The sequence below is a fragment of the Andrena cerasifolii genome, chromosome 1 (genome assembly GCF_050908995.1).
Source record: "Andrena cerasifolii isolate SP2316 chromosome 1, iyAndCera1_principal, whole genome shotgun sequence".
Classification (NCBI taxonomy): domain Eukaryota; kingdom Metazoa; phylum Arthropoda; class Insecta; order Hymenoptera; family Andrenidae; genus Andrena; species Andrena cerasifolii.
In genome coordinates this window covers 33400706-33425020 of record NC_135118.1, presented here as the reverse complement: position 1 = coordinate 33425020, position 24315 = coordinate 33400706, and the positions used below count along the sequence as shown (strand labels likewise).

At 41.8% G+C, this 24315-nt stretch overlaps 1 protein-coding gene across 2 annotated transcripts in view; it reads left to right on the top strand.

The window, feature by feature from the left end:
* The first annotated feature begins 1655 nt into the window (after positions 1-1655).
* The window catches only part of Tty (tweety), a 61100-nt gene continuing 38440 nt past the window's right edge, over positions 1656-24315 (top strand). For both annotated transcript variants that reach the window (XM_076828182.1, XM_076828172.1), the window contains exon 1: positions 1656-1813. The gene's annotated coding sequence lies outside the window, so the exon portion shown is untranslated. The remainder of the gene's footprint in view (positions 1814-24315) is intronic.

Genomic DNA, 24315 nt, shown 5'->3' with positions numbered 1-24315 from the left:
TCGGTAACGTCAATTTCGCTCTGCTATGGTGAATTTTTTAAACTTCATTTCAGTAATAGATAAATATTCTCAACCAATGGCGCACTCAAGATTTTATCTTGAGAGGAGCCGAGATGAACGTCTAAAAAAATTTTCAATACAAATTGAATAAAATTCATTAGATGATTATTAAAATTTGTTTAAAGTATAAAATCCAGCTTTCTTTTTTTTTCAAAACCACTTCAGTCGTGGTTACATTAATCTCCTTTTCCCCATTTTCTTCGGGGGTACGCTACTGTTCTCAGCACACTCTAAACTTTATTTTTCCACATAATTTTCTCACATACCAGTTTTAGATTCTGATTTTATAAAAAAAATTTCTTATATCATTTTTTTTTTTGAAAATAGTCACATTCAGTGGCCCCAAAGTATTCCGTTCGAAAGTTTTTAGGCGACAGACAAACACACAAACATATAGAAGTTTTCTGCTTCATATATTAAGATATTTATGCTTCCTCGTACATGTATTTTAAATACGTAAGCATAAGTGATACAGTACATTGAAATTCACTGTATATATTTCGCACGCTGGGGTAAACAAATTCGAACTTGGATAAATGGTTTCGTTTCAGAGCGATATGGCAACGGGAAGCTTTTCTTGCTCGATGCGATTGGTCCAACTTGCGCCAACCAGCGGCGTCGGCACGTATTTAACGGAGAAGTGCATCGCATGGCACAAGACGTCCGCTTGCAATATTTACATCGCGCGGAGCGATTCCTGCGAGGGAGCCGTGCATACGGCAGGAATCAGGAATGCGCGCACACTTTGCAGATATGAAATTCATTTCGTAAATCATACACGTCTAATCAGTGTGCTTCGTAGCGACAGCGAAAAGGTTTAATAATTTGTTGGAGGAAAAGTGTGATATAACGTGATATATATTCTTGTTCGCTTAAATTTTTTAAATGTAATCATGTTTCTGTCTTTAAGTAAACAGAAAGAAGATAATTCTGTTGAAAGATCTGAGACTAATAATATTAAAGCTTGCTCTGGCAAGGAAAGAGAAAAAGAGAAAGAATTCTTAATGTTTTCTGTCTGAAGTAAAAGAAATCGCCTTTGGACCTTTCCCGTGTTGCAAGACTACGTCTACCCTGCTCGAGTAAAAAAACATGTTTACATTCTCCTCTCTTTCAATCGCAGCTTTAAATATCTTTCCACTCCACATTTGATAAACATATATTTCCAAGTAAACCTCAACCGTCCTCCTCCCACAAATATCCCAAATCCACGTTCACTAATGAACAGAATTTTGTTTAAAAATTTACGATCCTCCTCTTCCTCTATTTCTACGAAAAGCAACCGAATACGATTCGAGTTTCCTTACCAACCGCGTACTGTCGTCACGCTACACCACTGTACTCGATGCCTTACTCGCGACATGCCCCGACGCGTATTCTTAACGTACATTTGAACAAACAACTTGAATAATCCACTATTTACTCGCGCGGCGGCGCGCGATGCCATTAAACGTTTAATCGTTTATTTGGGCCGTTAAGGACATCCTACCGGACCGCGCGTTGTTATCTAGACCGCGCTGGTGTGTTACAAAACTGTCGTATGAATTTCATATCCGTGAGGTGTACACAGTCATTTTTGACTGCCGCTGTACGCCTTACGGGAGGAGATGGGGATCGCGTGGTAGTACGCTGGGATTGGCCGTGGCGCCACCCCACTCCGCGAACGCGTTCAGTCGAGTTCGGACCTTCGTCGGGTGCGGAGTGCGTGTCGTTACCGTCTAGTGTCAGTGTTCGCATCAACTCACTGAAAATCAAGGTAAGAGACCCTCCACGCTTAAACACGTATCCGCGAAGGTGACCGCGAGGCATGCCCCATCGCTCTCTGGACAACCGCGGTGCCCGCCGCACGTCCCACGAGAAGCGTGTTCGCTCCTGTTTGCAGCCTCGGACTTCGGACAGGGACCGGGAGTGTGGTGCGCGATCGAGCCTCGGCGATTCCTTGGCCGGCGCCCGAAATACGCGTACGAGGGTACCGGACCAAGTAACCGTCGTTCCGTTCTAACGAAAGCAACAACACGGGGAGGACAGCGCCTCTCCCACGAGATAAGAGGGACAGAGACGGAGCGTGGTGGCGCTCAGTGTCGTCTTCTCCGTGTGTACTCTCGGGATCGATACACACAGAGCACCACGCTTGGCGCGACGTCCGTCCGCTCGCCTGTTCCGTGTATAAGGTTACGGGGGTTCGTACGGGATCCATGCGGGTGTGTGGGTCCCTCTCCGCGTCGCTCTACGTGCCTATGCGCTGCGTGCGTGCTCCCTCCGCGGAGCCGGAGGGTGGATTTTCGGCCTGGTCGCGGAAAAAATTCAAAGAAATTGTCAAGCACGCGCCGCGGCTATGCGGGCGCCTCGTGAAACGCCACCCTCCCTCTCTGCAGGCAGCCGCGCCGGCCACCCGAACGTTGCGACGAAACGGCGGCGTGAGAATGACAGCGAACCAGGAGGTTTGAAAACGGGCGACCCGGGCTTTCGTACGTCGCGCGAATGGCAATGAGGGGACTTGTCACGTTACTCGGTAAGAAGCGCACGATTCACGGTCGAGTGCGCGTGGTGGGGGGCGTCTCTGGTTTATCTCACGATCTCTTTAGTTACGAGCCGCTGGTTGTTGGTATCGTTATTGTTAATGGGTTTTATTGCGTTGGGGAATAGGATTGTGATGTTTTCTGACGAGTAACGTAGCGGAGTAACGTTAAACGCAAAGCCGAGATTCACCGTTTTAGAAGTTGTCACTTAACCTAACCATAGTTAATGTGACAATCGCTTTTACCGACGAGGTAAGGAATGAGTAGCCTTCGGTGAATTAATATTCGGTTATTTGGATGACTGTTAGTTTTAGGAGTTTTCTAGCATCGCATGATAATTGTGATGTCGAAGGTATTATTCACATATAGGCAGGGATAGTGTTTCACTTTTAATAATGCCTCTTAGGGACCACTCGAATCGTTGAGAACCCATTTTGCGGTCTATTTAAACTAAGCATCAAGTTGCTTGAAAAGAATGATTCAAACCGCAGCGGGCTTCTTAATTTCAATAAAAAAAGCAACCCGACAGGGTCATACTATGCGATGGCGTAAACGAGCTGGATTTCCAATGATATAATCCTGCTATACGTTTCTTATCTTCCCAGCTGAATTATTAACAGAACACCGTTTCTCACGAAACCTTTGGAGGGGAGGGCAGGGTGTGAGAAGCTCGGGACCCTACAGGGCTGTCCACTTGTTCTCGTATCGAACGATTCTGACATTTTCACTCGCGTGTCTCTGAAAGTTGGGTACGTTGATCGACAACAGAGGATAGTCATAATACGCTCGACTGATGTGGGAACCGTGACCGCACAAGCGCGCGCGCGCGAACGCCGGGGTAATGATGGAATCGAATTTAGTATGTACTCGCGTGAGCATGTAAAATTATATAGGAATCTAAATTTTCATTAATCCAATACATACCCTGTTCTGCCGACGGTTACGAGTCAATATTTTTTATTATACGAGAACGCCTTTAATAGTATTTATATAAGATATTGTTCTGTAAAATTTATATCTGTTTGTGTTAAGTGTTGGTGAATGCTCGTCGCCACTGTTTTTATCTTCCAAAATGCTGATGTAAAATAAGAACAAATCTCCATCGCGTTTTGATCAAACTCGCTAGACACTCGAGTCTGTCGCTACCCCGAGATTAGGATAGTCTCGGCCAGTAGACTCCAGTGAGTTTTTGCGTAACGAGAAATACCCTAACCTATTTATCGGTTGGACGAGCAACCGTGTTTATCGGTAGCAAGACCGATATCGACGTATTTCACAAAAATCCTTCCGTGTCTGCTCCCTTATTTCTTGTTTCGTTCTCGATTGCTGGAGGGTTCGATGGGCGCGCTATATTTGACAGGCTTAAAATAATTTCCGTTAACGTAGGTAGACGTAACACATGTTTCAAAATGTCCCTTCAACATCGATACTATAAATCTTGATTCACGCTGTGAAAGATTTAATTAAAATTATCAAAGCAATGGCAATCCAGTTCAAAAACGTTTCAAGTCTCTAATCGAATATCAATTTAAGGCACATATTTTTCTTCTTTTATCTTTATTAGCTCCAATATACGGCTGACATTTATTACGTTAATTAACAAATGAGATATGTGATATTAAGTAGGGCGTTCGGGAAGGTAGCACTGGTGCTTCTTCTGAAGTACAGCACGTTTTGATTAATTAATTATCTGCTATACGTGTAGATCCGAGAGCTTCGTTCTCTTTACAAGCTTTTATTTATTAATCGGTTGCTTCCTTCTGTATTATTGGTAGGAGTCCTGGATGGTACGAATGCATAGTGGTTTAAATCTTCGCTCGACCAGTTATATTGACTAGACTATTTACTACTACTAGAATCATTTGACGGTCATCCTTAGCTGGTCTAGCTGCTTCATGAACCATCTGTGAAGCGTCCTGTGACTCACCTACGACCTATACTAGGGTTGCACGTGCTAAACGCACGCAGCACTCGACTTATGTGCACAGGATGTCCGCGTTATTATTCTCAAGCATTCCTCTTATTCTCTACTGAATAGTGTTGGAGAGAAATACAGAGCAAGGCAGTTTTACCAGTTTTCTTAAAAAGCTTGCGATGTTTGGACTTCAGTCCCAGAATTTGCAATATATCTCCAATCACAAATGCGACATTAATCGCTTTAAAGTGGAAAGCTGTGTATACTGTGTCTGTATCAGGCGAAAAGAATGTCAGAGCAAAGTCGGATCTTCATTGTTTTTTTCACTTTTGACCTAGTGCCTACATTGACGAAGATTATATTACAGTGCAATCTTCAGGGGCGGATTTGAAGATTTGGCGCCCCTACGCTAACAGGCGGCTGCCGCCCCTGTCTCGAAATATAATCAAATATTTTAATTTTAAAGAGTCGAGACAATTTAATAATTGATTCGATATGGCAACTCACATCTGAGTCATTGCTAATTGGCGAAATGAAAAAAGGGAAATGTTTTCAAAGTTGTTTAAAAACGTTTTCAAGCCTCTGTGTTTAAATCTTTTCCAATTTCTTTCGTTCAAAATTAGTCGCCCTCCAAAATTTTCCGCTCCCCAAAATTTGTTGCTCTCCAAAATCTGCCGCTCCCCCAAATTTTCTGTCTCCAAAATCTGCCGCTTCCCCAAATTTTCTGTCTGCAAAATCTGTCGCTCCCCTAAATTTTCTGCCCCCAAAATTTAACTCTCCCAAAAATTTGATGCTCCTCAAAATTTAAGGCTTACCAAAATTTGCGGCTTCCCAAAATTTTCCTCTCCCCAAAATTTGCGGCTTCCCAAAATTTTCCTCTCCCCAAAATTTGCCGCTTCCCAAAATTTTCCTCCCCAAAATTTGCCGCTTTCCAAAATTTTCCTCTCCCCAAAATTTGCCGCTTCCCAAAATTTTGCTTTCCCCAAAATTTGCCGCTTCCCAAAATTTTCCTCTCCCCAAAATTTGCCGCTTCCCAAAATTTTCCTCTCCCCAAAATTTGCGGCTTCCCAAAATTTTGCTCTCCCCAAAATTTGCCGCTTCCCAAAATTTTCCTCTCCCCAAAATTTGCCGCCTCCAAAAATTTTCCTCTCCCCAAAATTTGCCGCTTCCAAAAATTTTCCTATCCCCATAATTTGCCGCTTCCTAAAATTTTCCTCTCCCCAAAATTTGCCGCTTCCCAAAATTTTCCTCTCCCCAAAATTTGCCGCTTCCCAAAATTTTCCTCTCCCCAAAATTTTCCTCTCCCTAAAATTTGACGCTTCCAAAAATTTGACGCTCCCCAATTGAATTTAGCTTGGCGTGCGTTTTCCCAGTACACAACTGAAAGCTAAAGATTTCCATTGAAAAATGTAAAGGTCATCTTCGTAACAGGAAATTCATTCTTATTCTTCTCTTTAATTCTCCTTTTTCCTCTTAAGGTGGAATTACACATTCGGCATTCGACAAACTGAACGTCCGCCAAAGTATTCACAGGTATTTCCACACTTTGCGCTTATTCGGCAAAACGAGCGTTTCGACTCGTGATCGGAAACTGCGAATATTCATAAACATTTCATAATCGCCGAATCTCAAATGTGTAAGTAGTTCCACCTTTTATACCAAGAAAAATATAAACTACCAACAATCGTTCTAGATTCATTTCTTATCGAAAAAATATGAATTTTTTGTCAGGGCCATAGAAATCACCCAGAAAGCAATTGAAAAAGTGTAATAATAATAATATCATCCCGTTCGCTAGGAGCAGCACGTCGCGTGCCGCTCGCGCGTTTTTCTCGCGTTACCAAGGCGACCGAGATGAAACGGTGTTACTAACCTTAGTATTCCCTACGGGCGAGGAAACGTCGGATCGTAATGAAACGGAATCGCGTTGATTTATATTAAGTTTTCGCATTTGCAACCACCAAGTGTTTGTGTAAAATGCTCTCTCTACATTCAAAGAGGAGAAGGTAGCCGGAAACGGTCCAACGGTCGAGGCTCCCGCGAGATTGTTTTCGTACTTCGACGAGGAATGTTTACAAACCACGAGAAGTGCGAGCTACGAAACATGCCTATGTACTAACACACGTCGCATTTGAGTATTGTTGACTCGAATCCGATCATACTCGCAGGTTTTACGATCGTAAAACCTGTTTGTAATTTGGGATACATTATGCGTTCGGAGATAGCGAAACCGACTGGCGTAGGTACATTGTTACGAGTGAATTTACGGTGGTCGCGTATATTTGTACCTTGGCCATAAAACGAATCAAATATTAATAAGTGTCGATGTAAATTCTCCTTTACGCGACGAATTGAATTGTCCGCTTTATTTGCCACAGAAGTATCGAGATGCTCGAATCAATAACGAACGACTGAAAGTGGTGTCGGTTTCAATGAAACTGGAACGCGATGTTATTATTCCATTAAGCGCACGCCCGCGAGGTTAGGTTAGGAGCTTTTGCCACGAATTCGACAGAGTTCCGCGGAAAATCTGTTTTCGGCACGGAAGTATCAGACTCCAATGTCTTTTTTTATCATACTTCGTTATTTTGATCGATTAAAATTTTCGATAATTATATTCTATTTGGCAACTCTTTCTTCTCGAATCGTTTTCTCGTATTATACGTTCATACGACTGAAAATACTTTCCTGCTTATTATAAGCACGTTTTATCTGTGGTAGAGTTTTGCAAAAAATGGTTACAGTTAAGTTACAGGAAAAATAAGGAGATACCTTTCACTATTTCTTTTCTCCCGCAGACTTCCCCTGCTCATTTTCTTCATTAACTCTTTGGATACTCACGTTTGTGGCTTATTCGACAAAAGTAGTGATGGGTTCGAACAAATCGCGAGTATTTTTGTTTGAACGACTACCACCGGATTCTAACCAATCGCACGTTACGTACTAAATTCATTAATGCACCTGATTTATATAATACTTTGTCCGAGTAGTGATGGGTTCGAACGCATCGCGAGTATTTTTGAACAAGTTCTCAAAACTTCCTCTACGCTCGCCCACCGAGCCACCGATCTCTGCAATCGTATCCCTTTTCCATGGCTCGTGCGCGCGCACGTGCCCTCGCGAACGCGAATCGAAAGCGGAAGCGTCATTGAATCGGTGATACACGGGCCTCGTGGTCGGTTCATCGGAATGCAATGATGCATCGCCGTATATACACGTCAGTCAGGAGCGCGTGCGTGCCTCTTCGGCCTCGGGAACAAACGATATCGGTATGCAAGGTGAGAGGGTGATCTATTCAGAGGTCGACGGGAATGCAGAAAAAGCCGACGTTTCAGACAAAAGCTATCGGCAGGCTTCGCCCCGACGAAGTGGTCGTCTTCCTGGCCGTCCCGTTATTCGCCTGTCGGCCTGCTTCTTCACCCTTGAAGCGCGCCTCGGAAATCCGAGATCCTATCTGAACAGACCCGTTTCACCGAGGGTTTCGCGCTCTTCATATTCGACGAGCGTGTTCCTCGTGCCTTTTTATGGGGGTCGGGATTTTTAGGAGCGAACGCGCATCCGATATGACAAACATAAATAATAACAAGAGAGACACGGCAGTATAGTTTACACTTACAGGTAGGGTTGCTGATCATACTATTGTATATTTTTGTTCAGTGTACTATATACTTTTAGAAAAAGAAACACTGCGTAAAAATGCTAATTTCCGATACATCGATAAAATTCAAAACTTTATTTGCTTAAACTTTAAACTTCTGAACGCGATTTAAAGACAGTTGTCTATGCTTTGCCAAAATTTATATAAAATAATTTCATACCTTCTCTATATTCCCGCCACTTCAGCTTTTACAGAGTATCTTTTTTTGCATAAAAAATGAGCTCCTCATATGTGTTAATTTGGACTTTCACAAAATGTACAAAAAATATACATGTAAAAAATAAAATGTTGTTGCTTTAATGCAGTTTTATTTTTCGCAACACTTTCCTCTGAAAATTACTACATCTTTAACACATTTGGCCGTAAAGTACTGTATTGTTCTGAAAAAGTTGGCAACCCTACTTACAGGCGACCTCCATGTAATACTGTGGTTAGGGTCTTAAATAGTTCTGTGTTATAAAAAGCCAACAAAAATACAAAGTTTCGCTTTCATAACGTGCCGTTTTGGCCCATAATGCCATTAATACACATTTAAAAAAAAAACATACACGTTAGATTTCAATCTTTTATAACCTAACAAGGGGAGGCCGCGACATCTGGGACACGGATTTTGATGAATCTCATATATGTTGTAGCGTAGGTGTAGTAGACCAATACATGTCTCATATGTTGGGTCCACTACCCCAGAGTTTCCGAAATATTAATAAAAAAAAAATGTATATGCGTTGATGAACAGAAGCGATAGCGAAGTTTATTGTAAATAATAAATAGCGGCGCGTGTAAAGGGCAGGTCTCGCACCGGAACTTTCACCGGTTCGATTCTCACTGGGGTCATTTTTTTTCTATAAATGTATTTTGTATTTCGAACGTGCTCGCTATAGCGGGTCTTTTATAAGCAAGCTTATGCGCCGTGTAGACGACGTATTTTCTTTTAAATTAAATTTAATGTCCACTAGAAACTAATTGTACAATTAAAAAATGTACCTGTGGCCATACATTTTTTATTAGATGTGCATGGTGTCGTGAATTTTATTGTTTCATTTGTTTTTACGATAAATGTCATATTTTAGAATGTAAAAAATAGTACTTTATCTTTTGAGGAATAAAACAATACAAAATACATTTAAAAAAAAAAATGATCCCAGTGAGAATCGAACCGGTGAGAGTTCCAGTGCGAGACCTGCCCTTTACACGTGCCGCTATTCATCATTATAATAAACTTCGCTATCGCTTCTGTTAGTCCACGCATAAACATCTTTTTTTATTAATATTTCGGAAACTCTGGGGTAGCGGACCCAACATGTGAGACATATACTGCTCTACTACACCTACCCTACAACATATATGAGATTCATTAAAATCCGTGTCCCAGATGTCGCGGCCTCCCCTTGTAAAATTCTTGTTATCCACAATGTGAAGCAGAATACCTCCGTCGATATAGAGTGTTGTATAGTACTTTAGCACAAGCGACCTAAAATACCTTCCCGAGGGTACACCAAAGCTGTCGCCACTCGTTAACAAAAATTATCGTGCGTTCCGCTCGCACTTTCATTACCAACCATTCTCAGCGTCCGCAAAGCGATTCCAGCTCCCACGGAGCTGCAATCGCCGGAAACGCGATTACTGGATCGACGAGAGGGAAAAAGCCAGGACGAGCGAAAGAACTGGCGACGAAATTTCAATTAGCGAAATGAGCCGCGGAGCGATTCGTTCTACGGCAGAGAAACATCGTGTTTCCTTTTCGCCCGCCTGCCGTCGCACGCTTGAGCACGAAACAAAGCGAGTGGCCCCGACAAAAGCTGGGGCGACGGTTCTTCGGGCGCTTCGAAGGAGAAGGAGGAACCGAAAGCGTCTCGTAATCATTTAGACGTACAGTGGCGGCGGCAGCCGGGGCGTAGCTTTCAAGCCCCTTTCCGCCGCAAATTATCTTTGAATTAACATCTCGGACGCTCGTATATCCGGGGCGAGCGAGCTCGCGCGATGCGCTGCCCCTTCCCTGCTCCCTTTCAGGCCTCGAATTTTCCGTGCAAACGCTTCGGGGCTCCGCGCCACCACGACTAGCCCGGGGCAGAAGGGAAGAGGCAGTTTTTTTTTTAGCCGTGGAATTGCAAAGCAAACTGTGCTGAAGCGCCTCGGGTGTGAATGTGCGAGCGCGCGCGCGCGCGCGCCTCCGTGGCTCCCGTCGGCATCGGTGAAAGGAAAAATTACTCGGTGAAAACGGGGTGCAAATAAATTACCCTTCGACAGGGGCGGGGGCATATCGCTAGGAGACCCACTTCAACGCCGTTCGGTAATTCATTCGAACTTGGCTGTCCGTGCGAGCCTGGGGTGACCATGGTTATGGAGCGAGAAGCCGGAGGACCGTTCTGGGCAATTGAATGTGCAAATGGTTAATGGAGCTGCAGGAAGGTAGAGTTTTTGGGGATATGGTGGTGTTTGGTTTCTTGAAATTGAACATGTAATATTGCACATGTAATTGAATATACAAATCCAATTACTACAGAAATGGCACAAACATTGCGACCTAAATCGACACATTTGTAATTATATTTTGGAAACGTGGAAAATATAATTCTATACAGCAAGGAATAATAAATATTTAACACAAAAAAATACATTAAAATCCGTGCAATAGTTCCTGAAAAAAATTCACGAGGATAGACCCCTTGCTCGATCGGTAAAGTAGAATGGACCCATAACTTAATACAGTCTAATCTCCATAATACGAATTTCAAGCTCTGCGAACACCGATGTCCCACATATGATCCTATTTTTCGATTCTTATTTTCCTCTTGTCCCAAGGTCGTGGCATCAGTTACACATCGACAGTTTACTGCACAAAAATTGTATGTCCACTTTTTGAACAGTTTTAAAAATGGTACTTTACAATTAAATTAAAGAAATACAGAATTCCACAAGTTCACAAAAAGTGACCATACAATATTTGTGCGGAAAGCCGTCAATATGTAAGTATACTTATAAGTAGCACCATTTTTCGACGGCCAGAGTATATTTCATTTAATCCGCGTCCCCGATAATTGCAGCTCGTCCTACCCCTCCCACCCTCGTATCATTAAGCCTCCGCTGCGCACTCGTTTACCTGCAACAGAATTTCTTATTAAAAAGTAGGATATTGCTGGCTTGAATAAAGAATATGCGCCAAGTACGAGTAAAGTAAATAAGTACAAGTAAAGCTTGAATTCTTAGCGGAATTTTAAAAGGGGGAAAGGAAGTTCTTTGACTCGCGACGGCGCGGCCCGGCGCATCCACGCGAAAACGTTACGCCGTGATTAAATTCGTTTGCCCGCCGACTTCGTTGGCTTTCGTTCCTTTTCTCGTTCACGTGAGCCCTAGTTCCCCATTGTTTATCCCTCGACAAAGTGACAAAAAGCGTTGAGGCTTCGGGGCCGCCGCCTTTGCCGGCTTGCGTCGCGGTAACGGCCGCTTCCACGCGTTTTTCGAGAACGACCTTTTGTCCTTGAGTCTCACCGTGCGTGCACGCGTAAACAGAAACAAACGCGCACTTTACACGGACGAATAATCTTTTAGGAATGGCGGACTGATTGTCCCTGCGCTTTCCCCTCAAATGAGCAGCTATTATTCCAAATTATTCGTATATCTTCAATGGGAGCCTGCAATTTGAACTCTTGTATAGGTACGTATCCTTTTTAGATGTGTTATGTGGATTCGCATATACAGGGTGTCCCATTTAACTCGACCATCCTAATCCTTTTTTTTTTAAATGAAGGGAATTAAAATTGTTTCAAGGGAAAGCTGTTTGTGGGGGAAGAGCTAAATTTTGTGAGCAGGGAAATTATTCCCTTCAGCTTGTAATTTTCGATAATTCAAGGTCATCTGTGTTCTCTTGATCGAAATTGAAAAATATGCAATTTTCAAGGAATCTTTGGATCGTCAATTTTTCGAAGGGTGTACCATTAAATTTTTGAAAAAATAAAATTTAGAGTATAAAATATAAAATATATAAAATATATTATTATATACAGATACTATTATATAAAAAAAAATATACCATTTAAGAAGAAAAATGTCGATGCTCCTGAAATGTAAAAAAAAAAAAAATTTGAAGCGAAACAATATTCAGAATAATGCAAGTTAAATGGAACACCCTGTACATGTACTTCCCCAGCGAATGCCCCTATCTGAAATCGAATTCACTCTCCCACTTCGGTATAATACTCGAAACTATGAATAGATACAGACAATACCACGTTGATACTCGAGATCGTTACGAAGTCTTCACTCCGAGTCAATCTCCCTCCCTTGAAAATTATTAAACGGGACTAAACGAAGTTAAGAGAGTGTCCTTAATTGCCGACGAAACTTCGCCCGCCTCGACGGCTCCTTGGCGACGATCTTTCGGCGGGAAACCCAATTAGGGGCACTTTCCTGAATTTCGAAAATCCTCGGGAGAGTAGGTAGACACGCCCCCCTAAAAAGCCTTTCCAAAAAAATGACCGAACTTCTTGCTCGTCTCTCTTTCTCCACAAAGACACTACACCAACTTTCGTTTCAACCCTTTCTTCACTCGCTTTCAAATCGCGCGCGCACACGCCGTGTGCGTGAACCCTCCAGTCCCGCATATTCACCGTACTCCTTGAACGCCTATAGGCGTTTCCCGCACGGACCTCGCGCACTGATTAAATTCATATACAAAATTTGTAGGACTGAAATTTCGAGTGGTTGTTCGACGTACTAAGATGGTAATGATAACCCACGGATGTTATCGATGAAAACGCAGAGGGGAATCGTTACGGGACGATTGTTCGTGAACGAGAACGGTCGAGTGGGTTCAAAAAGTTGCCAGCGAACTGGGAAACGCGAAAAAGGGACGGGGGAGGGAAGGAAACTTTTATAATTAAAAAGCAGAGGCGGGAAGTGGTGCAAATAGCGGGGGCAGCTCGCGTGCATCCGACAACAAACATTCATTCAGTTTAGAACGTAATGGACGATGAGGGAAGTAATTACCGTGAAACGCGGGGAATATTAGAATTATTATAAACTTTTTAAAAAAAAGTAAAAACCCGACTTCAAAGGTGCGCTAAAAGGAATAAAATTTTTTTCAATCCCTGCTAAAATAAAAACGAAATGAAATCGGCTCGGCGCGTGATGTCCCACTAAATTTTTGCGCGCTCTAATTCCCCGGCGTTACTGTGTTAATTGATGAAGATTTAAAAATTGATTTAATTCTGTTTCTATTTTAGCACCAATTTAAAAAAAATATTTTATCCTTTTTAGCGCACCTTTGAAGTCGGTTTTTAATTTTTTTCTAAAAAAGTTTATTATTTTATAATTTTTAGAGACCTTTGTTTAAAGTCGGTTAAAAAACATTTTTCATTGTACCAATTGGGGAACATACTCCACATAACAACGAACGAATCATCCAAATCGGTGCACGCGTTACAGAGTTATGCGCGAACATATATTAAAACTGGAATTCCAGATAATTCTAGAGTCTCTAGATAATAATAAAAAAAATAGCATGGCACCACCGGCTCTTCATACGCTTTCAAATAAAAAAAGAATCATCGAAATCGGTGCACCTATACGGAAGTTATGCACGAACATACATACACAATGAAATATACGCGATGAATTGAGTAACCTCCTCTTTTTTGAAGTCGGTTAAAAACGGCGAACATTTTTTCGCAATTGAATGACCGCGGGGTCTCTGTCTCCTTCTCCATACATATGGTGACGTAAAGGAAGGGTGGTCAAATTGTTTGCACCATTAAAATTCAAAATAGTTTTAGGCGCGATTAATTGAAAATTCTCGATACGAAGTGACTTCATTTCGAATGAAAATAGCTTTAATTGCAATTGTTTATGAAATCTGAATGATTCAGTGGGAGTATCGATGAGCTATTTATGAGTCACTGTATGTGCGTAGGTGATTCTGAAATCAGATTCAACACGTTTGTGCTTCCAGCGTGGACTGGATGATTGGTAAGAACTTCGCCACAGTTCTTAAGCTTGAGAGCCACTGCGTAGCAAATTGACGGTGTTATTTAAATCAGTTCATTTGCAAAACAGAGAGACTCAACAGACTGCTTCGGGGACATTGTTATGCACCGGCCGTGAAAAAAAGCGCGTCCGCGTGGAAAATTTCCGATAAATTAATTACGTAATTCCTTTGAGGGAAGGGGAAAGTTGAATGGTAGGCGCTTGTTACGTTGCGCGTGAATAGCGAGTAGCAGAAGCGTTAGCTAAATATACAGTTTCCTAATCTGTGGCGCTGATGATCAGCTGTTCACTTTTTAAAACTGTAACGTATCGTAATTTATTCTATAATAGAAATAATTTAAGTATGGATGTTATTGAATTGTACAGTTCAATTGAAAAAATATTCCTTTGGCAAAGATGAAGGCTTGTGTCTTTCCAAATTATTTGAAATACATATTACTGCCACAGAATTCACAGAATACACAATATATTTTGTAGCTGGAAACTAATGAAAACGTTCTAATAAACTAGGATCGTTGAACGGTGTTTTCTCTGCCACCCAGTAGTAATGCTTCGATACTAGATCATCTGCCAAACCCCGAATCTAGTCATCCCGTTCCCCACACAGTTCGTTCTGTGGGACTGTCTACTGCTTGCGCATGCGCGTTGGAGATCTCATTATCGCTGGGTACACCTACTCACAAGGGAACATCCCGCACCCGGAAATTCAAAAAATTCTGAAACTTTGTGAACATGTAGGGAATTTCCTCCTGATTACAACGCAATTTTTTTTTGCTGACCAAATTCACTCTAAGGGGGTGTAATTGACCCCTGAAAATCTGGTTATTTTTCGATTTCGTATTATGACTTGTGAGCTGTAAAATAATTTCTTTACCAAATGATAGATCTAGTTAAAAGAAGTAACTTTTGTCTTGAAACTTTGTTTCTATAAGGTGAATGTCCCAATTTCTGCTCATTTAAGAGATAACTCGTCATAAAGAAGGTGTACAAAATTTGTTTGTGATGAAAATTTGCAGAGTAATTGATTAATTCTTTAATAATAAATCAACCAATTCAGAAACTATTTAAAAAAGCTATTTCAAGATGTTTAACTATTAGTAATTTGTAATTAAACATATAATGCTCTAAATGTCCTTATTTCTGCTCATGAAAAATAGCGATGCATGTATTGCCCAAAGCTCGTGCAACACTCGCGTAAATGTTTAAATAATTTAGAATCATTTTGTTGCAACTATAGTGCAAACGTAACGCATATAATAATAAGAAAAATACGAAATGATCAGAAACTGGGACATTCACCTTATGTTACAGTTCGTGAGATAGGTACAACACAAAATCGGAAAATCGCCGAATTTTCAGAGGTTAATTTCAACCCTTTCGAGTGAATTTGGGCAGCAAACAAAAATTGCGTTGTAATGAAGAGGAAATCTGCTACATATTCACAAAGTTTCAGAATTTTTTGAATTTTCAGGTTCGCGATCATCCCTTGTCAAATGCAAAACGTTAGTACTCACCTTGCTGTACCAACAATAAGCCTTTTAACGTCCCAATATTAAAAATGGTATACCCTCCGCGATCTCAATTCTGGGCACTAAAAATTCGAAACACTCACTACGATTTCCGTGGACAGTGATGTCTAAGGACGTTGACAGCCAACGCCTGGCCCGAGGAAGAGACTCTGGGGCCCCCAAAATAAATAAAATAATTTTTTATACCTTCATGTTTTATTAATATCAAAAGAATCGTTAAAACAATATCACAGGAAAAGCCTGCAACTGTGCACCGATACCGACCAGCTGTTTGGGTTTTTAGCCATTTTTTTAAGAACCAGAAACTGTCTTAGAACAAAGAACAATACATCGGAGTCCCAAAATTCTACTATTTCAATATTTACAACCCCCCAGTGCCAGTTTCGCTGCACCGTCCTCGGCAACTCTGGAAATGACGGAGAATGGGTCGTAAGGAAGCAGAAGCGCTTTCAACTGGGCGAGCGTATGAAACGGTCCAGAAAGGAAGGCTGACCCGAGGAAATTTCGTAACCATCTGGCCAGCACGTTTGTTTACGTGAACACATGACGCAGTCACATAGTAACCGTCTCGGGGAACCGTTGTAAATCATCGCATTTACGAGCTCCTGTCCCCACGGCCATCTGGCCGAAAACTTGCGAGAGACTGCCCTCCTCCACCCCGGAGGGATAGAAAGCCTGCCCTCGAAGGACGGGCTTTTCCCGGAGAAAATCGTCCACCCTCTTCGGTCCCCCTTAAGTCCATTCGCTTGGAGGATTTAAAACCGCCACCAAAGTTGCCGGCAACGCGGCTCGCGCGGATGTTTACTCCGCGTCCAAACTGGGATTTCTATCAGGAAATACCTCGCGCGAGATTAGGTTTCGTGGCGACCGAATGCTTCTATACTTCTCACGAGTGAAACTGAAGGGGCTGGTTAAAAGGGAGGTTCTCGAGATTAAGAACTTCGAGGCCACTTCTAAAGGTGTCCCTGTTCTAATTTTAGGATGTAAATGGTACCCAGAGATGGAAGAAATTTTATTTAAATAAACGTTTCGAATAACGAATGAAAGTTACGAAAATTATTGTCGAATGAAAAGATTAACTTTATTCGTCAGATAATCTGAAGTTAAAGTAACTTTTATTCGATCCGTTATTTAAATAATTTTTTATCTAGTTAATGCCCAACTCCGATGGTACCTGTGGCGAGCGAAACGCTTGGTAAGGGATTCGCGGAAAGAACGCAGACACAACAAACAGTCGCGAAGCGTAACCTTTCCTCGTCCTTTAGGGAGACGTTCGAGTAGCGACGGGAGGGGCCCAGCTTGGCCCAGCAGTCAGTCCAACGCGAGCTGGCGACAGTAATGCTAGTCTCTGCGACTATAAAATAAACTTTCTTATTATTTTATTCTGTAAGCAAAGCGTGATCATTTTCCTACAAGCATCCCTACAGTACCGTTCATCTTTTCGTCACTCATGGTAGCGCGAAACTTTCTGGCAACCACTGATCGACCCTCTGCGTCGAAGACTCTGATGGACATTGAATACTAGAACGTCGTCGCCATTCCAATTGAGGAACTCGATTCGGTATTTGCATTCCGTAACCATTCCTTGAGCGACATTATTGGTTCCACGAAGCCCGGGGGGCATGGGCACGGGGTCAGGATTAATATGAAGAATTGAACGAGACCCTCGGTGCAGATGTGCCTCTCCCTCTCCCTTCCTCCTCCGTCGCCGGAATAAGGGAAGGTATTTGAAGATTTAAACAGTATTTGCGCAGCGGTTCCAACCGCCCGCCATTTTCTCTCCCACCCACCAGCCCTGCCGTGAAGAAACTTCAATTATATATCCCCAATGATCTCACGTTTGTAGCGAGCTTCTAGACCGGGCTAGCTATTGCATAGATAAAATAGTTATTCAACACGTCCACCACCAGATGAGCTTCCCCGCGGGGCGCTCAATATGGCAAAGTGAAATTTTCATTACTGCGAGATTAAGGATTAAGATGATGAAGCTTTATGGGGTATGGTTAAATTTCGGTGCACCGTCTGGTAGAGCGTATGTATTTAGAAATCGTTTTCATCAACGTATTTCACTACTTATCAGTATTTACAATAGTATTTATATTTAACATTATTATCATTATCATTATCATTATCATTATCATTATCATTATCATTATTATTATCATTTTCATTATCATTATCATTATCATTATCGTTATCATTATCATTATCATTATCATTATCATTATTATTATTATTATTATTATTATTATTATTATTATTATTATTATTATTATTAGCTATTCTTTTTCTTTTCCTTCTTCTTCTTTTTAGGTATTAATATTATTCATCTTCATCTTCATCTTCTTCTGTTTCTTCTTCTTCTTCTTCTTCTTTTTATTAGGTACTATTATTATTAACAGAAATCCCCGGAAACAATATAATTACTACACTAACACTTTGACCGGTCCCACGCTTCGGGTTGCCATTTTCGCAATTGTTAACAGATAGATTCTCTGCAACAGATATGAATTTTTCACAAAATACCCATATCCAATTTTTGGTTATTTCGCGTTCATAGCGACAGAACACTTCATTCGCGAAATACCGATCTCCAAACATTGAAAAGTACCTTCACCCCTGAAAAATGAGACTGAGCTTAAATAAAAAAATACGTGTCCCACATTTTTGGGCTCAACAATCAACTTCAAGAAACAAAAATCGGCGTCGGACATCTCGATAGTGTCCCTCGTCAATATCAATTTCCTGGCAAGGGGTGTACACCCCCCACTCATCTTCATCCTCCAAGCGACGACGGGTGAAAGCCTTCTCACCTCCAATTTCATATTCAAAATTTCTATCTCGGTACAAGTTCTCCCGGTTTGGATTTCCCAACTTTGTTTCCGAGGCGGAAGGGGTTGCGTAGTTTAGGGGGTGGATTTTTCTCCGCGCCACTAGCGAACGATATCAAGGGACAGGCGAGAGGGGGAGCTTCAAAGGGTTGAGCCTCGACGTTTTGAATCTCAGGCCGCGGTTTAACTTTGTAACGCGGATAATAGCGTCGCGGCAAGTTTCCACCCCAACCCCCCGCCCCGCGATAATTTCGTTTCGCTGGGAGCGTACGTTTTTATCGGGTTTCCACTTGCTTATCGGTCGCCTTCCTTCCTCCGCCGTGCTTCGCGCAAGCTTTCGCTCGCCGCTCGAGCTCGAGGAACAGGAAGGAGGATCGACCCAACGCTTTCTTCTTCGAGCAGTTAACGACTGTGTGCAGGATGAGGCTTTCGAAATTGTTACCTTAATTTGCGTGGCTCCAGAAGGGACAAAATGTGGGTCCGATGAAATATACTTGAAGACTTCGTCTCTTTTTAAAAAATTGTTATTCTTCATTTGGAGGTATAATACGTCATTATTATTATTATTACATCCACATTGTGTTAACCCTTAAACGGTGACGTGGAGTTTGGAAGACTCCTGGAGAATTATTATTTCTATATTTTCCTTCCTTTCATTCGAATTTGTTTTGCAACATTTCCTGTCGCGAAGACAACTTTCAGTGGTTTTCGACAAAACATGCAAAAGTATCTTCTCAAATATGTAATACAGTCATTAATAACGCCAGTATGTATATGTGAAAAATAAATTTCAGCTTGACACTGTCAAATTATTAAATAGGAGTCTGTGGGACTTCACGTCACCGTTTATGTTACTAAGTGGGACGTCAACGGTTGAGGGTTAAAAACATGTGATGGCCACTGTTTTCAGGGGTGAATCTATACCGCTAAATCGGCGGAGATTTGTAAAAAAAACTTGTCCTAGAATTGTTTATAACATTGTAAAATTCATGTTATTTATTTTATCATCAATATATTCTGCTCATTGAAAGAAGAAACGGCACAGAGGCTCCATTTTCTTACATTTTTTTTGCAAATTTCCACCCATTCAGAGGTGTACATTCACCCCTGAAAGCAGGGACCACCACTTTGTTAACACCCTGCACGGGGTAAAGAGTCTCAATGGAAAGAAAAGAAATACATGGGAAAGAGGCAAAAAGTAAACAAAATCTTAGTTGCAAAAAAACAAATAGATCTGCCCTAGTAGCACAAAATATTGGTTAAATATTTTTTCAAATATTAAAAAAACAATTTCGACTACACTTTTTAATATAAAAAAAAAGTTTATTCCAGGTATTGTATACACGTGGAGAAAATGTGAAATAAATGCAATATAAATATATTTTAATTTTTCACTGTGCGTATTAAACCAGTGATGAGCAACTCGCGGCCCGCAATTGTTTCAATTGTAAATCTATATCAGAAATAACAAATTCCAGCCATAAATTAAAATACTTTGATTAGTATATTTAAGTATTTAACATTGCGGTCCGCGTAGAGTATTAAGTTTCCATTTTTGAAATGGTTGCGCACCACTGTATTAACCGATATTTGAAAAAGTAATTATTTCAAATTTTGCCAATTATTTGCAAACATAATTTATTGATAAGGTAAATTACCATTATAGATAACTCCTCTTTATTCTTGTAAACAGAATTTAAACGCCACCTGCATAACAACGACCGATAAAAATTTCTTTGCATTTCTTCCTGCACTGGAAAAATAGAGAGACTAAAGAAAAGTGATTTTAGTCGATTATAAAAATAACTTTTTCTAATCCCTTGTTTTTGGAACACCGTTTACCGAGTACGTCTGGTTTAGACCGATTCGCAGCGAATAATTGCACGGTGTACGCGTGATCTGGTACAATGTCAGCAATGGGTCGAAGAGGAAACGGTCGAGCGATACAGAGAAAGAGGGAAGGGGGGCGGAAAACGAGAGGGACGGGAAGCAACGACTTCCGCCGATCGATTTCTGCGCTCGCTGGTTAACTCCCTTGGGCTCCTTTATGCCACGCCTTGTCGCTCGATACTTCCCTTTCGCCGTTATCGGTTCCTCGATACAGTCGATCGGGATCCTCCTGTCATCCAGAGATACACGATCGAACCACCCCGTTATCGTGTCAATCGATACGGAATCGAATCACCAGTTGCGATCTTTCGTGCGTTGATACCGTGTTGGTGTCGCTAGCAAATAACACAGGCCTGCGGTGAAAAAATTTTTTCAATGCTGTAGCTATTTTTAGTAGATATATTTTTGGGTCCCCAGTTCAAAATACGCGCCACTAATTTCACTCAATCGCATATTATAACATGAAAACTTTCAAGGGAGTTGTGTGAAATGGACATACGTCATGGAGCAAATCTTATTTTTGCATTTAAATGTCCAAATTTCTATGAAGCTAGCGTACATTTTTAAAAAAGTTTTCATGACCCTCAATTTTATTCAATTAATTAGTGTGGAGGTATTTAATTCTTGGATGGAGGATAGTTTCCAGTTCATCGGATTAATCATGCTCATTCTGATTTAAAGTTCTTACCTTCTTCAAGAAATAATGCCGGTGATAAGGAACACGCGTAGTTTGGTTTTTAGGGTAGGTCAAAATTGACCTCGTGTCTGCCAATCAAGGGTTAAGGTTTGAAAGTATGAACCCCGTGCTTAAAATGGTAGTATAGCATTAGGAATACACTTTTTCGAAACGTATGGTATATCGACTGAAAATAGACACTTTTATTTGGAAGACAAAAAAAACTGCGTTGAGTTTGGTTCAGTGGTTTTCGAAATATGGAAAAAAGAGTCAGAGCTTATACCGCGCGCAGCAGTGCGGAGTTCGCGATGGCTATAGTAGAGTTGAAGAAATTGGCTGTTTAGATTCATCCCCCCACTTGTCAGTCACGTGATACATAGTCACTATTTTATAGTCACATACTGTTACTTTTATTTCTATTTCATATTTCTATATTCTGTGTTTCTAAATCTCCATCGCAACACGATCCGCGATTTCCTCATTAGTACTATTTTTACAGTGGTGGTAAAAAAAAAGTTCGAAGCTCATATTTCTACACGTCATTGTAAAACACTTAATGCCTACTAAATAGGTTCTAAGTACTATGTTGGCATCACTGGTGACAATATTAGTGCAACGACAAACATAGTAACAAACAAGGGTCCTCTAATAAATTAAAATCCCCATTTCCACCATCGCCAGGTATTTCGAATTTGCTGGTTATAGTGTCCTTTCAGGGTAATCCGGTTCCTCGTATTTAGTTGCTAAGCCGTCGCCATTGTATCCCCGTCTGAATGGGCCGCTGTGCTCGTAGCGTCCGAAACCAGCTGGCTAGCGGCGAACGAACTTCCTCACGAAAAATGTTTCGCATCTCCCCCTCGAACGCTACCCGTGGAAATTTTTTCCTTCCGCGGTCGCTTCGACTTTTTGCTCGACAAGGGCGGTGGTTCGGCGTTCCAGCTCCAAGCGGGCATCGTGGAAAACAAACTCGCGTTAAAACACCGTCCAGGCCGACTGCATCGACCGTCCGTCGTAAACGTACGAAGCTCTCGTGGATGATCGTATAAAACGCTTCCTTGAGAAGCTTCTGATGCAATCCCATCGGGAATAAAGTATTTCTCTGGGAAACGATATGGAAACGGGAGGGGAAAAAATGCAATAATTCCGTGCTGAGGGCCGTAAAGCGGGAGCGCTCGCCCGTAAAAGCCGGGTATCGAGCTTCGAAGGAAATCGTCGTTATCGGCCGTCGGAGATCGAGAAATGGAGGGGAGAGATCGAGGAAGAGAGGGGGAAGAACACGTTCCTGCGAGACGCATCGATCGGAAGTTTCGCGTGGCGCGTGAGATCGATGGCACGCCGTGGAAAGGGAAACGTCACGCTTGTACTTTCTGGAACACGCTCCCTTTTCGTAGATGGACCTCGAGCGACATTATTAACGCTAAAAGCTCGTTGCAAATGGAGCCTGATGGTAACGAAGAACTGTCAATGCTCATCGTCGCGAAATTGCAACGTGGGTCTCTGTTGTGCCGTTCGAAAACAATGAGGTAACTTTCGCCATTTTTTCTCTCCCCTTCCGTGACGCAACCGAACCGTGGGATATTCGAAAATGCCCCAGGAAACCTCTACGCGCGTGAATATTGCCGGGCTGAATCTCGTTGGACGTTGATCGCTCGTTATCCGATGCAGCCGGTTTTAACGAGTTCTCCGTTAAGAACGCCGTGCAAGGCGTCTGGGGTGTTTAGGTTTTTTAGTGTGGCCATTCAGGTTGCATTTTAGTTTTTTGTTTCACTAAGTATGCAAATGATTATGTAGTGTAATAGGACTTGAGAGAAAATGAACTTTGGAGGCTTTCAAAGCTTCATTCCCTTCGCTGATGGGGCGATTGCGCTCAGTTGGACGGTATTTGGTGAAGGTAGTGATGGGTTCGAACGCATCGCGAACATTTTTGTTTGAGCGTATGTTACTAAATTCTAACCAAATGAACTTTATAAACATTGAAGCAGTTTGGGATTGTGAATACGGATTAAAGCTGATTCCAGTAATGATGGATGCGGGGTAAATGACAACTTCATATGTTTCAATTCTAAACAAAATACCAATGAATATTTAAATAATCTGAACAAATAATATGACGTGTAAACTTCCTCTTTCAATGCACTCTGGAGCCACTCACTCGCAAACTATGCGTACGCTGACCACAAATGCCGCAAACATTTTAAATTGCAAAATAAAAAAATAATACAAGCTAAAGCAGCTGGATAATGTTACGATCGAACATATCCCGTTCAGAAATCCCAATACCGCGTTCCAATGGTCTTCCTCATTGTCCGCGATCTTCGTTCCACGAGGGAAACCAGCGAATAACATTCAGCGCGCGGAATAATCCGCGTTTTTCGAGCAGCTACCGCGCAGCTTCCAGTGTTAAAGCTCCCGCCGAGGCCCGGGAGGAAATTACGGTCGCGAAATAATTAATCGCGGCCCGCTCGGCCGTACGTTTTGAGTTTTCACGCGTGCCCGCGTAAACGTTGGAATTACCGTGGGCTGCCGTGCGCAGGCCGCGGCCTGGAAACGGAAATTATCCGGCGTGTTTAAACAATTCCGCGGTGGCGATGAGTTATCGAGACGCTCGCCAACCGGAACGAAAGATAACTCAGCTCCTGACTCGTAATTTGTGGCGCCGCGCAATTACTTGGAGACAAATAAGGGGTGGGGGGTAATTATTTTTAACATTGTCAAGTTTTCTTTTCATCACCCGTGACCCGCGATATTTGTCGGACGTAATTCCCTCGTCGAGGGACAAGCGTATTTTTTAATGTAGCGTTGGGACAAAGTGGAATGGTAAAAAGTTGACGTTTTGAAATGTTTGCATAAGAGCTAATTTTGAAGGATTGAATAGTGTAAGCTGACCTGAATTTTGTAAAGATGAACATCGACTTTTACTTTTAACGAACTATTTTGAGTTCGAATACGAGTAAGTTTGAATACTATTTGTGACATTTTTTACGACGAAAAATCTGAAATTCCATGGTGACACGGAAAATGTTAACTTTGGATGCTTAGGTTGCAGAGTTACTCAGAATCGGGGAAAGTAGTGATGGGTTCGAATGCATCGCGAGTATTTTTGTTTGAACGAAAACTCCTCGATACTAATAAAGCGAATTTTGAGCTTTCAATTGTTCGATAGCTGTGAATACACAATTGATCGTAACGTGAAATAAAAATTTCGTATAAACAATCGTCGTCGCTATTTTTGCGATCATATTTGCAACATAACGATAA